Raw genomic sequence first — 13,609 nt, forward strand, 5'->3', positions numbered from 1 at the left:
CGAATGTCCAGTAAGGTTGATTCTTTGTTTAAAACAAAACAAAGCAAAAGGAAATATGAGTAGCTTTTTGGTCAGACACTGGTGTTAGAGTCAAACATCCTTACCCTCAGACAGTGCTAATGATCTTCATGCTCACCTGTGTGTGTCATTCATTTATTTTTTTTCATTCACAGCTGTCATTAAAGCCTATGATTCAGAGGAAGCAAGAAGTGACCTAGTGGGAATGGGTTTTGTCTGTGTTTCTCAGAATCCTCAGGATACACATGTTTCTGAAAAGCTCATTCGTTTGTAAATTTGGGGGTAAAAAGTACTATGTTTACACACTAACAATCCAACTGATATAAATAAGTGATTTAATTAATAGAGGAAGAGAGGCAAAACTTCCTTACAGAATAATTTGAAATGATATATGTCCCTGCTCCCCAGTCCAAGAGGTAGAGTTTAATTCCCCTCCCTTTGAGTGTGGGCTGGGCTTAGTGACTCAGGTATCTATAGAACAGAGAAAGGGAAAAAATAATAATTTTACATACACCTGAAACTAATATTATACCATATGTTAACTAACTGTAATTTAAACTAAAACTTAAACAATTTTAGAGTGAAGAAACCTGGCAAACATGACCTTAACCAAGTGATCCAGGTTAACATCACCAGCGGTAAGTCATGTTGCTATTAAGTACCTTTGGTATAATGAGAAGAGCACTCCATCCCCATGATATTCCTCTTCAAAACCCATAACTCCAATATAATCATGAGAAAAACATCAGACAAAACCAAATTGAGGGACATCCTATAAAATCCTGATCAGCACTCTTTAAAACAGTCAATCAAGGCCATGAAAAATAAGGAAACACTGAGAAACTGTCACAGACCAGAAGAGACTAAGGGGATATCACATGGAATCCTGAAACAGAAAAATATATTAATAGAAAATTTGATGAAATCCAAAATGTTTGGAGTTTAGTTCATTATATATGTGTGTGTGTGTATATATATATATATATATATATATATATATATATATATATATAATATATATATATGATGTTGATCTTTTAGTTTTGGCAAATGTACCATGATTATATAAAATGTTAACATTAGGGGAAACTGGATAAAGGGAATAGGGAGCTTTCTTTACAGTCCCTGCAACTGTTATATAAATCTAAAAGTATTCATAAATAAAACATTTGAGATGTCTAGGAGTGAAGAGCACCCCCTTGGACCGCCCACTTCAGATTTCCCCATGGATTTCCCCATCCAATAGGATGCTATTGGAAATACTGGTTATTTTACCAAGGCTTTAACTGGAATGTCATATTTGAGAGTGACATGCATAGACTCCAATATGACCAGACAGCTTTAAGGAACTAAGGTTGACTTTATGAAGCTTGGAACCAATAAAGGCCCTTGGAAATGTTGGCCTGATACTTTGGTAACAGGGTTCCCAGCAGCCTTACCAGGTGAGTAAAGAATGTCATTTCCTGGCAGGTGCAGGAACCTCAGGATATCTTGGGGACCTCATGAAGAGGAATTCGCCCAAATCTACAGGTATTGTAGACATGTCTGATGGCAAGTATTTGGCTTGACTTCTGGCCTGGAGAGTCTACTAAACGTTCAATCTAGCTTCCTTATGAAAAGTTACAGCAAAGCAAATTTAAAAGATCTATATGTTCAATTGCTATTCTTGCTGAGCTTGTATAAATAATTAAGCCGAGCTTGTTAAAACTGGACTTGTTTTACGAGATGAATTAGTCTTGATTTGGCTACCTCTGGAAATGAGGGTAATTATAGAGAAAAATTATGTTTCAATAACTCATCTCTGTAGATGTTAAATTTTAATACTATTTAGATCCTAATTTTTCTGGTTTCCTCAAACATTTGGCTGTGGCTCTCCAAACTAAGGTTTCCAATCTTCTTCCAAAAAGCCTTTTCTTCCTGTAAACCTATCAATAGGTAAAGACTATAGTGCTTTACTCATAAATTTCTAAATGGATATGCAAACCATATCTTCCCTAAACCTGATCTGACAGTTACTGAAACTCATCCCATATAAACCCAGGAAACATGGTTTATTTAAAGAATTGAAATCCTAATACAGCCAAGGATTTAACCCCAAAATGGAAGGGCTCCTACCAGGTCATATTATGTCCCACTGCAGTAAAATTAGAAGGACATTCTCCATGGGCTCCTATATCAATAATTAAACTGTACCTTCCTCACAAGAATATAGTATGCCAGCTGACAGGCCTTCTTATTCCTGTGAACCTGTGGAAGACCCCAAATTTATCTTCAAATGACAATGAAGGACTTGAGGAAAATTTGATTAACTATCAAAGGCTGTTTTTATTGGGCTTTTTCCAATAATAGTAACCATATTTTGTTGTCTTTTCCAGTGTCTCCCTGTATGTTGCCAAGACTCCTTCACTGCCATAATTTCCAGCTGATAGATAATCCTTTCTATTCAAGGAGGTTCAATTTATAGTTATCTACCTTGGGCTGGCTGCCTCTGCTTTTGGTAACTCCTATATATAAATTCCCCAACTGATGAATATTGACCCAAAGGTAGGAACATCTCTATGCCCCTACTCAGCAGGAAGAAACTATAGAAGATGAGATACTCTGCCTTCAGCAACTTTAAAGATTTAAGGGTCAAAATGGTTGGGGGGGGGGGGGTGGGAATGATGTGGGAGCCAAAGGCAAGCTGAGGGCAAAGCACAAGCTAACACCCCTGCCCCAGGTGGGATATGTGTGACATTCCACAGGCACTCCTGGCTGCCCAAGAACAAAGGAAAGGAAAAAACCAATGGTTAACTGATAGAGATCACAGTTATGCAGAACATGAGTCTCCATCAGTTTACAAATGCCTTAGTAAATTATAAAAAAAAGGGGGGGGGGCAATCTTATCAGTAACCTATCTCCAGAAACCTATAGACTCAGTTTCCTGGAGCCCCAAGATCACCCTCCCCTCTACAGTGATGTGAGGAACAAAGACAAGAAGGAAATGGTAGGTAAAATTAAATTTCCTTATAACCTGCAGCCCATTGACAAATACTTGAGACTGGCAGAGTATAACATTTCTCTAGGAACTCCCTGCTGTCTTGATGTTAATACCTGGCTAGAGGAAAAAAACAATCTTAGCTTGACAATAGCTAGGCCTCCAGTGTCTCTGGAGTCTTCTTTAGCATATGAAAGTCATGTTGGAAAACTCCCTTTTGCCTTTACCTCCCCCAACTCCATAGTATATAATCAGTCAGTCCTCACAACCCCAGTGCCGATCTTTCTACCCACAGGTCCTGTCTCTGTGCTTTAACAAAATCACCTTTTTGCGCACACACAACAAAAATTAAATAAAACTTAAAAATAAAACATTTATTTGAAGGAAAAAATTAGAAAAAGAAACCCACAGGAATTTTAAAGATAAAATACAAGTCTTCAAAATCTTATGCTTATAGCAAGCTGCTTTAAACTATACCTCCTCTAGACTTGGTATAAGCACTTTTCCATTTTTAGAGGTAATTTAGAGCAAAAGTTTGAAAAGTGGTGTGTTTAGCTAGATGAATCCCAAAGCTGTTTGGAGGATGGGATAAGGCCAGAGGCTAAGAGGCCAGCTGGAATTGAGCTAGGGTATAACAAAGCAAGAAGTCTAAGGCAATAAGCCAATGGACAAGTAGGAACAAATTGACTTTTTTATTTCTGTGATTGCTACCAGTGCTTTCTGGGAATTTGCTAATTCCAGTCATCCATTTTCATCTTGAGTGTTCATGTATCTATAGTCAGGAGAGAGAAGATTCTCTCCTGAGGCAGTCAGTAGCATCAAAATTGCCAAATATTCTTGCAAAGTATGTGTTTTTAAAAAACAACACCTAAAAGCCAAAAAACAAAGCACATTACCTACTATGGGAGATACAGTAAGTAGTAAAGAACATGGACTATAAAGGGGGACAGACCTGTGTTTAATTCTCCACTAGATTTAACTCTGCTTACTAGCTCTATGTTCCCACACTAGTTAACCTCTGTAAGCTTCAGCACCTCATCTGTGAAATGAGAATAGAGTGCTTACTCATAAGATTATTGTGAGGGTTGATTAATAACATGTATAAAAAGCATCTAGAATAGTTCATGGCATATACACAGCACTTACTATTACCTAGATATGTTCTACATCCAATCCATATTGACTCATTTAATCCTCACAACAATCCTGTCATTCATCTTTATGTTCCAAATGGAGAATCTGAGCCACAAGACCATGAATAATTGGCCCAAGGCAACATAGCATATAAGCGATGGAGCTTGATTCCAACCCAAACAGTCTGGCTCTAGAATCTTTGCTTTTAGCCAGAACACTGCACTGCCTCTTCTGTTATCAGAAAGGAAGAAAGAAGAAAGGGGACATGGCATGCTGAGAGGTCCAAAAACAGGTACCTTGATAGGAGGGAAATGGTCAGCTCTACCATGGTACTACAAATATATAAATAATGCAGGTATAAATTGGGAATGATATTAAACTCATGTCTAAAAGCCAATTGGAGTGGTAGCACTTGCTTCTGCAGGCCCAAAAGTCAGTGAGAACATTCCTTTATAAGTCATGTAATAACATTGTAAAAGTAAAGTTTACCAAATTAGAGACATGCCCTCCCCACATGCTTATCCCAGCATTTTCTCAGTTGATTTCCTGGACAGAAAGCTCAAATACCAGACAGTCCAATTCAAAACTAGACCCGTGACAATCCTCACTGTAGAGGAGTCAGCCAACATTCCACACTTAATCATCTTTCTTCAAGGTGAAAGCCAACCCAAGCCTGAGGCAACATTCTTGAAGGCTTCTACTGCTTCCCAGCCTAAGTAGAGGGCAACCACAAAAGTGAAGGCCCAACTTGGACTCCTAATTTGACAACCCCATCTCTAATTTACTGTTCAAATGTTACCATCCTTTGGCTAGTAGATATTGAGCCGGATGGCCTATACTTTGACTCATTTAATTCACCCTTGACACCCATGAGATTAATATTGACATTACCATTTATGAATGAGAAAATTCAGGTTCAGGGGGATTAAACAACTTTCCCTAAGTTACACAGCTAGTGAGAGTCAGAGCCAGGATTTAAACCTCAGTTGTTCAAATTCCAAGGCCCTGCTCTTCAGCACTAAGATATACAGTTGAGGTTGTCAAGAAAGTGTATTTGAAGGGCAAAGCCAGTAACAACTTGTCATGGCCTTATTATCCCTTTTTCCAATGAAAGATCCCTAACACCCACAAAAAAATAGAAAAATGGTTCTTTCTGCCACAGGAGCCATCCGTAGGGACAGGCACAGAGAGAAGAGGTGCAGGAAAAGTACTCCAATTTTTTTTCAACAGCTTTATTTCAATTCTGTTACTTTTGAACCAAGGCAAACTGCTAGACTCCAAATCCTACTCAACCTTTTTGTCTCCTTTGCCTCCACCAAAACCTGAATTGGTGAAAGAGGAAACGGAGGAGAAAAAGGGTTTGTGCAAAGAACAATTCCAGTTTCAGTTTTCCTAACTCATTCTAAACTGGACTAATTCCAATAGGTTGTTCACTAGAACTAATTGCTGCTCTCAGTGCATTCTGATGCCTGCTTGGATCCTGTGCCTATTCTTTGAAGAACAAAGGTAGCCAGGGAACAGGTGGTGGAAGGCGGCCACCATCCCTACAAGCACAGAAGAAAGAATTCTCTGTGTTGGTGGTCTGCCCTTTGGAAGCTGGATTTGTTACTCTGTAACTCATTGTATGGAGCTGATGGTGTTACATATACAGATATATCATAGTATTTATTTGATCTTTTACAACATCCATGTGATATTGAACTTCAGAAGCCTAATTTAGAATATAAACAGACCTAGAACTTTCCAGTTCCTTCTCATGCCTATATTTCTATGCCCCCTGTTTGAAATGAGAAAGCAGCTGCCCGTGTAGCAAAAAGCCTACCTATATAGACTTTCTCATGAGTCTACCTATGGCAGCATCCATTCGTCTACTACTGTAGCTTAAGCCCTTAGTTCTCACCTATTCCTTTTCTCTACCCTTCCTACTGTGTTCACTATTTGCAAGGTCCCACCTTCTAGAACATTCTCCACACTATATCCAGAGAGGTCTTTCTAGGACAAAACCCTTCTCTGGCTCCACATCATGATTGGGATAAAGACAAATTCTTTCCACAGTAAAAAACAAAAACAAAACAAAAAAGAGGAAGGGAGGGAGAGAAAGAAGGAGGGAGAGAAAGAGAGGGCTCATTTATTGACTGATTCAGTCTTCCATCACTCAAGTGCCATCTCTATTCTGGCCCCCTTTGGTTCTCCTCCTAGCATTTCCCCTCTACTGTTCCATCCTCTAGTACATCTTCTCTCTTTTTATTCTCCCCATCTCCTGGCTAATTCCCATTCATCTTTCAGGGAACAACACAAGTTGTGTCTTTTTCAGAAAGCATTTCTCTATTAGACTCCCCAAAACATAAGTTAAGAACCTCCCTCATGTTCTCTGAAAGTAAAAAAAAAAAAAAAAAAAAAAAAAAAAAATCTATAACCTCTTGTTACAACTCTGTTGTCATCATCTGTTCACTTGTCTGTTTCCTTCACCAAAATTGAGATCATGGAAAATATGTCTTCTTATTCACCTTTATGGCCCAGTCCCTAGAATAGTTCCTGACCAGAAATAGTTACTCAGTTATGATTTGTGAGGGAACGAAGGAATGAAGGGATGAGTAAATGGCCAGGTTACTCTATCTAGGAATAAATGACATACTCAAATGGTGTGATTGAGAAGAGTTTAATAAAGACACCATTTATAAAGGTGTAGACAAGGTAAAGGAAAACCATAAGAAAAAACGAAGCATCCTGGGGCCAGCTACAGCAAGAGCTGGGACGATCTCTAGGTCTGAAGATACAAAGAGAGAGAGTACCTTCCAGAATCCAGAAGAGTCACTGAAGGGGAAGAGCAGTGGACAGGAGGTAAGTTCAGTAGTGGCCTTCAGTAGAGGATACATCCAACCTGAAGTGACCTGGTGTGATGGGAGCTGAAAGAGTAAAGTGCCTGAAGGCACTCTCCTCCTATCCTCCAATCTCCTGCTACTGCCTCTCACTGGTCAAACCCACCAGACACCAGAGGGCAAGGGAGCCCATGATGCAATCAACACGGTCAACTTCTCAAGGCACAGAGCAGGCTGGGGAGGAGATCTGAAAGAACTAATGGAAACTAGGCAACAGTTTCTTTCCAAGAACAGAATCACTGGCTGCATCCTAAAGGTTAAGCAGTTTAAGAATAATAACCAAAGAAAAATTGTCTTCTCTGCAGCTGGTAAGAGAATTATTTCTAAAGAGAGAGAAATATTTGATAAGCCAGTTCTTATAAAGAAGAGCAATAGGCTGGCACCCAGGTTTCTTGCAGAAGAAGCCCCTTTTTCTGGATGATAAATGAGAGAAAGGGAAGGAGAATGGGGTTGAAACTTGGGGCTAGTTTAAGAGGAAGAGGAAGACAACAGCCAAGGACTGGGAAGAAAGAGTTAGGAGAAGAAATCAATCTAATGGAGATTTTCCAAATGAAATTGTGGGCACTCTGTGCAATGAAGTATCTTTCTGTGGTCATTATAAACTCACAGCAAGAATGTTTACAAAAACAGTATATGATCACTGTGACTGGATTTTTTGTGAAAGTTAGTGAAGGGATTTATTTACATCAAGATTGGTACCAGGCTGCCAAAGACAAGGGTCCAAGAGGGAAGACACATTTCCTTAGTCAACCAGAGAAGGAACTGGGGTTCAGAGAAGTAAAGTGGCTGAATGAAGGCTGAACGAAGAGCAGCATTAGAGGAGACAGAGCAGGACTCAAAACCTGGGCACTTCCCTCTGTCAATCTGCCTCCTTCCATTGTGTCGCTGACACAAGAGGAGAGAAGGGCATGTGAGAAACTTAGGTCTCTGGAATATAGGAACCATGGCTAGGTACTTCTTATCATTTACAGTACATGCTGATAAGGATTAGAATTAATGGAGGACATACTTTGTGCCAAGGACTTTATGTGGGTTATCTTGTGTAATCAAAGTAACCCAGGAGAGCTTCCACTACCACCGCACTTCAGTGATGAGGAAGTACATTGGAAAGATGAAGCAACTTTCCCAAAGTGGATACTTAGAATTCAGCTTTCAAACCCAGCCAGTCTGTATTTGTAGATCATCTCAACAGCTGTGAGTATATTTACTCATTTTCAGCATTTTAAAGGGGAGCTTTTATAGCCTTAAAAAAAAAACCCTACAAATCAGGGTATTTTTGAAGCTGGGTTGACACCAGCTCTAAAATACTATGGATCTGTTATCACGAGGCTCCCTTGATTTTAAGCCCCAATTCCTACTGTCTTGCATACCTCAGTAGCTGACACAGTTGTATTTTTCACATTTTCTCTTTGAAATGAGACTACTGTGTGGCAGCTCTGGAATCCCACGGTGCTTCTTCAGGACCCCACATGTTAGAAGAGGTCCCTACAGTGACCTCTGCAGCAGCTCGTCTCCTCCCTGCAGGTCTGCTTCAGATCCAGGAGCTCAGAACAAGGCAGAAGGGTTCTTTCGAAAAAAGGAAAGGAAGAGGAAGCATTGTTATTCTCTGTGGTTCATATTCCTAACAGTAATGTTCCAAGCACTTAGATTTTGGTAGTACTTATCCCACTGATACTTCATCCCACAGGGATGGTATTCTGCCTTTATCCGGAATGTTTTTGACGAGTACTATGGTCAGAAATGCTGGTTTGACATGTCTTAGGCTTTTCCTTAAAAACACTTTGTCTATGGATAGTAAACATTTAACATCATCATTACATTTCATATCAACCATGAGTTTTGAGATGACATTGTTAAACTTTCATTTCATAGACAGTAAGAAAATGTCACATAGAGAAGTAACTGACCTATCTATGTCATAAGTCAGTGGCAAAACCGGGACCAATATCCAGTGTTCCTGACACCAGCAGAGATTAATTCATCTCCTGAAAATGTTCTGTTTTTCCTTCTCGTATGTCCAAAACCTCTGTTACCTACACAATAAATATCAGCCCTTTAAGAAATACCAGATCCTAATAAGTATTTAATAAGTATCTAATAAGTAGCAGTTCTTTCATGCTACATGTTAAGGGAAGAAGCCAGCACCAGCCTTCCCTTACAACTCCATAGCCGCAAAAGCATTTGCTTTGGAGTCAGAAAGCAGAATTAGAATCCCAGCTCCATCTTTGAATCTAGGGATAAATCCCTTCACATCGGTAGGTTTTAGTTTTCTGTAAGATAGTAGACACTGCTAGTTACCTGCTCAATGTTTACTCCCCTTTGTATCTTCTACTAGAAACCTGGCTTAGTTCAGAGCATCAATGTGCCAGACAGAAACATTGACTTCTCTAGACTGTCTCACAGCTAAGGGTGCCCACTACCCATGTGATAAAGTTCTGGGCAGTGAGTCATAGCTGAGAGTTTCTGGGAAACTTTGCTTCCCTCAGTAAATGCTTACCCACCCCTCACCTCGTCTTCCTACTTGGCTCCACTTTTCCTTTTTTTTTCCCCCCCAACACTTGAATATTCATTTCCATATATTTTTTATTACTTTATTTCATGGATGAAATAACTAATTAGTTGAAATTAGAACTCTTCATCCCTTTGATACCAGCCAAAGGTACATTTGCAAACACCCTCCTTAGCACCTCCCTGGAGAGCCTGCTGAAACTGAGTCTTCCTTAAAAGCCTGAAGTTTTTATCAATTTGTTTTCAGAATCTCTCAATTTTTGAAGAACAACTCACACCCCTCTACAGAGGATCCAGACTTGATTTCCTTATCTCTCTCTTCCTTATTTTAGTCCTAAAGATGTTGAGCACCATCTCTACAAGGGGACAAAGGAAATGATTGGGTATCTTCTCTTTGTCATTCAGTTCCACTCTCAGTTCTTCTCCATTGTGCTTTCTACCCAGGAAGTAAGACTGACGGGCTGTATCACAGGGCTCTCCTTCTCTCTGGCTTCTAGGGGAGCCAGCAAGGAACCCTTGCAGAGATCAGAGGGAGGAAGGAATATGAGATCCTGGCTCCTTCCTTTAAATGGGCTGTGTCTCCTCAACTGAGGTCACAGATCCTCTCTCATGTCTTCTCTTCTGCTTCATTTCTTCACTAAAGAAAAACCAACCCAATAGGTTAGAGATTTCAAGTTTTTCATGTTTTAAAATTTGTTGCTTACTAGGACATAAAACCTTACTTTGTCCTAAGATTTTTTTTTTTTAATTTTTTTTTTTAACATTTATTTATTTTTGAGACAGAGAGAGACAAAGCATGAATGGGGGAGGGTCAGAGAGAGGGAGATACAGAATCTGAAACAGGCTCCAGGCTCTGAGCTGTCAGCACAGAGCCCGACGCGGGGCTCGAACTCACAGACCGCGAGATCATGACCTGAGCCAAAGTCGGCCGCTTAACCGACTGAGCCACCCAGGCGCCCTGTCCTAAGATTTTAATAAAGGCATTTCCCTTTCCTAAGATTGGGAAGCCCAAAACTAATTTACTCAGTTTACTCAGTGAGTGTTGATTTCACAAGGACTGACTCACTCTAACCAAAGTAATAAGAAATTGATATGTGAAGCAGAATGCAAACCTACGATTTAAAATAAGATCTATGATATGGGAACTTTACAAATGTTATATAAGTCATGGGAACCAGGCAATGAATATATCACCTACAAGTAACAGGGGAAAAAAATGAATTAAGCCATAGGAATGTTATTTATTGTTTATTCAACAAGAAGAGCAAGCAGTCTCATCAGCGTCAGCAAGGAATTATACCATTTCGCATGTTTGCTTATGGCCTCATGGTTACAAGATGGCTGCTACCCTAGACATCAGTACTGCATTCAAAATCAGAAAACAAATAGCTGGTTGGCAGAGAGGGAAAACACTTTCTTTTCATAAGGCTTTGTTTGTCTTTTAGCCCAGTTAGCGTCCCAGAAGTTCCATGGGCAAGAACTGGGTCTCATGGTCGTTCCAATTGTCAGGGACGTTGGGAAAGCAAGCATCAAACTCTCCAGCCCCTATTCAGTGGTAAGAGTCAGCACTGAAAGAGATTTGGAAATGGCCTTGGATACTGTAGCAGCTGTGGAGGGTGTGCTGCACAGACCTCCCTTCAATAGAGCTCATGGTTCCACTTTGACAGGGCAGTTGGCTGACAGCTTCTAGCTGCAGTACCTTCAGGATATGCCTCGTATTTGAGCCAAGGCCATACTGTTCCTGTGTAGCCTCAGGCAGTACTGTGCAAACTGGGAGCACTAGGGTCTGGCCATGTCCACCTGATGCAAGACTCCTCTCATCTTTGTTCCAGAGATCCCTATTGAGCTGGTAGAGACTTGTTCAGATCCACATCACAGTCTGAAGCTCTCCCTGCACAATTCTGCTTCCTTCCCCATTTCCTTTCACAGATGTCAGACCTGCATTGTGGCCAGAAGACTTTCCCCACCCAGTCCTGTTTCCTCCCTCTTTATCTCTCATGGTCATTATCCCACAAATACATCTCTGTACTCCTTAAATTTTTTTTTAATGTTTTTATTTATTTTGAGACAGAGAGAGACAGAGCATGAGCAGGGGAGGGGCAGAGAGAAAGGGAGACACAGAATCCAAAGCAGGCTCCAGGCTCTGAGCTGTCAGCACAGAGCCCGTTGCGGGGATCGAACTCACGGACCATGAGATCATGACCTGAGCTGAAGTCGGATGCTTAACCAACTGAGCCACCCAGACGCCCCACATCTCTGTACTCCTAACTCTATCTCAGCATCTGCTTTCTACAGGAGCTGAACTTAGAGGAAAGGACTATGGCAGCAGAATTGTTCCCTATAAAGAAATCTCCATGGAAATCAAATAATATTTGTGTGCTAAGAGAATACAGGATCAGAACAAACTAGCCTACTCTGAGGAATCCACTTTTACCGTGAGGATATTCCTAATGTAAGCATTCCTCTCTTGTGTTTCAGAAAGGACATCCATGCTTTCAGCCTATACTGGTAAACACTGGCAAAGTTGATCACTGCTTCTCTGACTCCCATTTTTCTTTTTCCATTAAAATCATCTCTGTTCTGTCGGCTTCTGCTTTCTTGGCAATGTTGATTCCAACATGGGATGCTGTAACTAATCCTGTTTTCCCCACCTTGGGACCTGGAAGACATTCTATTTTCTCTTTTGTTCATTTGTTTGCTTGTTTTGTTATTGCTTTAAGGATAATATGCCAAAAATCTGTTCTCTTCCATTATGTGTTGTTGACTTTATGGTTTCAATTCTCTGGGTTCTGAAGAAGTCTCACTGCCACTCCCTTTTACTTCTTACATGGTTCTGGTGCATGTCTTTATTTATTTATTTATTTATTTATTTATTTATTTATGTAATTTATATAATTTTTTTTTCTAAATATAATTTATTGTCGTTAGCTAACATACAGTGTATACAGTGTGTTCTTGGTTTCAAGAGTAGATTCCCATAATTCATTGCTTACATACAACACCCAGTGCTCATCCCAATGAGCCCTCCTCGATGCCCATCACCCATTTTCCCCCTCCTCCTGATCCCCCCAACCCCATTCTCTGTATTTAAGAGTCTCTTATGGTTTGCCTCCCTCTCTATTTGAAACTATTTTTTCCCCTTTCCTTCCCCCACGGTCTTCTGTTAAGTTTCTCAACTTCCACATATGAGTGAAAACATGATATCTGTCTTTCTCTGACTAACTTATTTCACTTAGCATAATGCCTTCCAGTTACATCCACATTGTTGGTGCCAGTCTTTAAAATAGCATTAGTTCTAGGGGTGCCTGAGTGGCTCAGTTGGTTAAGTGTCCAACTCTTGGCTTTGGCTGAGGTCATGATTTCACAGTTTTTGGGTTAGAGCCCCACATTGGGCTCTGTACTGAGAGCATGGATCCTGCCTGGGATTCTCTCTTTCCCTCTTTTCCCTCTCCCTCTCCTGTTTGTGCATTCCCTCTTTATCTCTCTCTCACTCTCTCTCTCAATAAATAAACTTTAAAATAAAATAAAATAAAGTAGCATCAGTTCTAGAGCATAATTTCCTCTGAGGAATCCTCAAGTAGCTTCATTTGTTTACTTGCTCATTCAACCTTCACTTATTAAGCAGCTACTAAGTGATAGACTCTCTAGCAGGTGCTAGGCATACAACAAAGAAGAAGACACAGGCACTTTCCCAAGAAGCTGTTTTGAATTTAAACAAAACCAGAAAAAAAGTCAGAAGAGATGAGATGTAAGTCAACAGAAGAGTGAATCACTCATCAGAGCTTTTCTGCCACCTAAATATTTAAAATTTTCCATCCTCTATGAGATACAACTTCAAAGGTTTTCAGGGCAATAAGCCTCTCTACATGCACTGGATATTAAATATGGATATGGCTTATTTTCTACCAATCTATGCTGCTTATCACTGTCTGGTGCCACGTTAAGATTCCCTCTGCTGATAGCTTCCTGCCTGAGATGGCTTCTCTCTCACCAGGGCTTAAAAAATAATGGAGCTCCCCAACTGGTGACTATTTCTGCACAGGCACATTTGCAGCACCCTCCCAAGTATGTACGTGTTAAGGCATTTATCCTT

The sequence above is a fragment of the Lynx canadensis genome, chromosome B1, assembly GCF_007474595.2.
Source record: "Lynx canadensis isolate LIC74 chromosome B1, mLynCan4.pri.v2, whole genome shotgun sequence".
NCBI classification, from domain to species: domain Eukaryota; kingdom Metazoa; phylum Chordata; class Mammalia; order Carnivora; family Felidae; genus Lynx; species Lynx canadensis.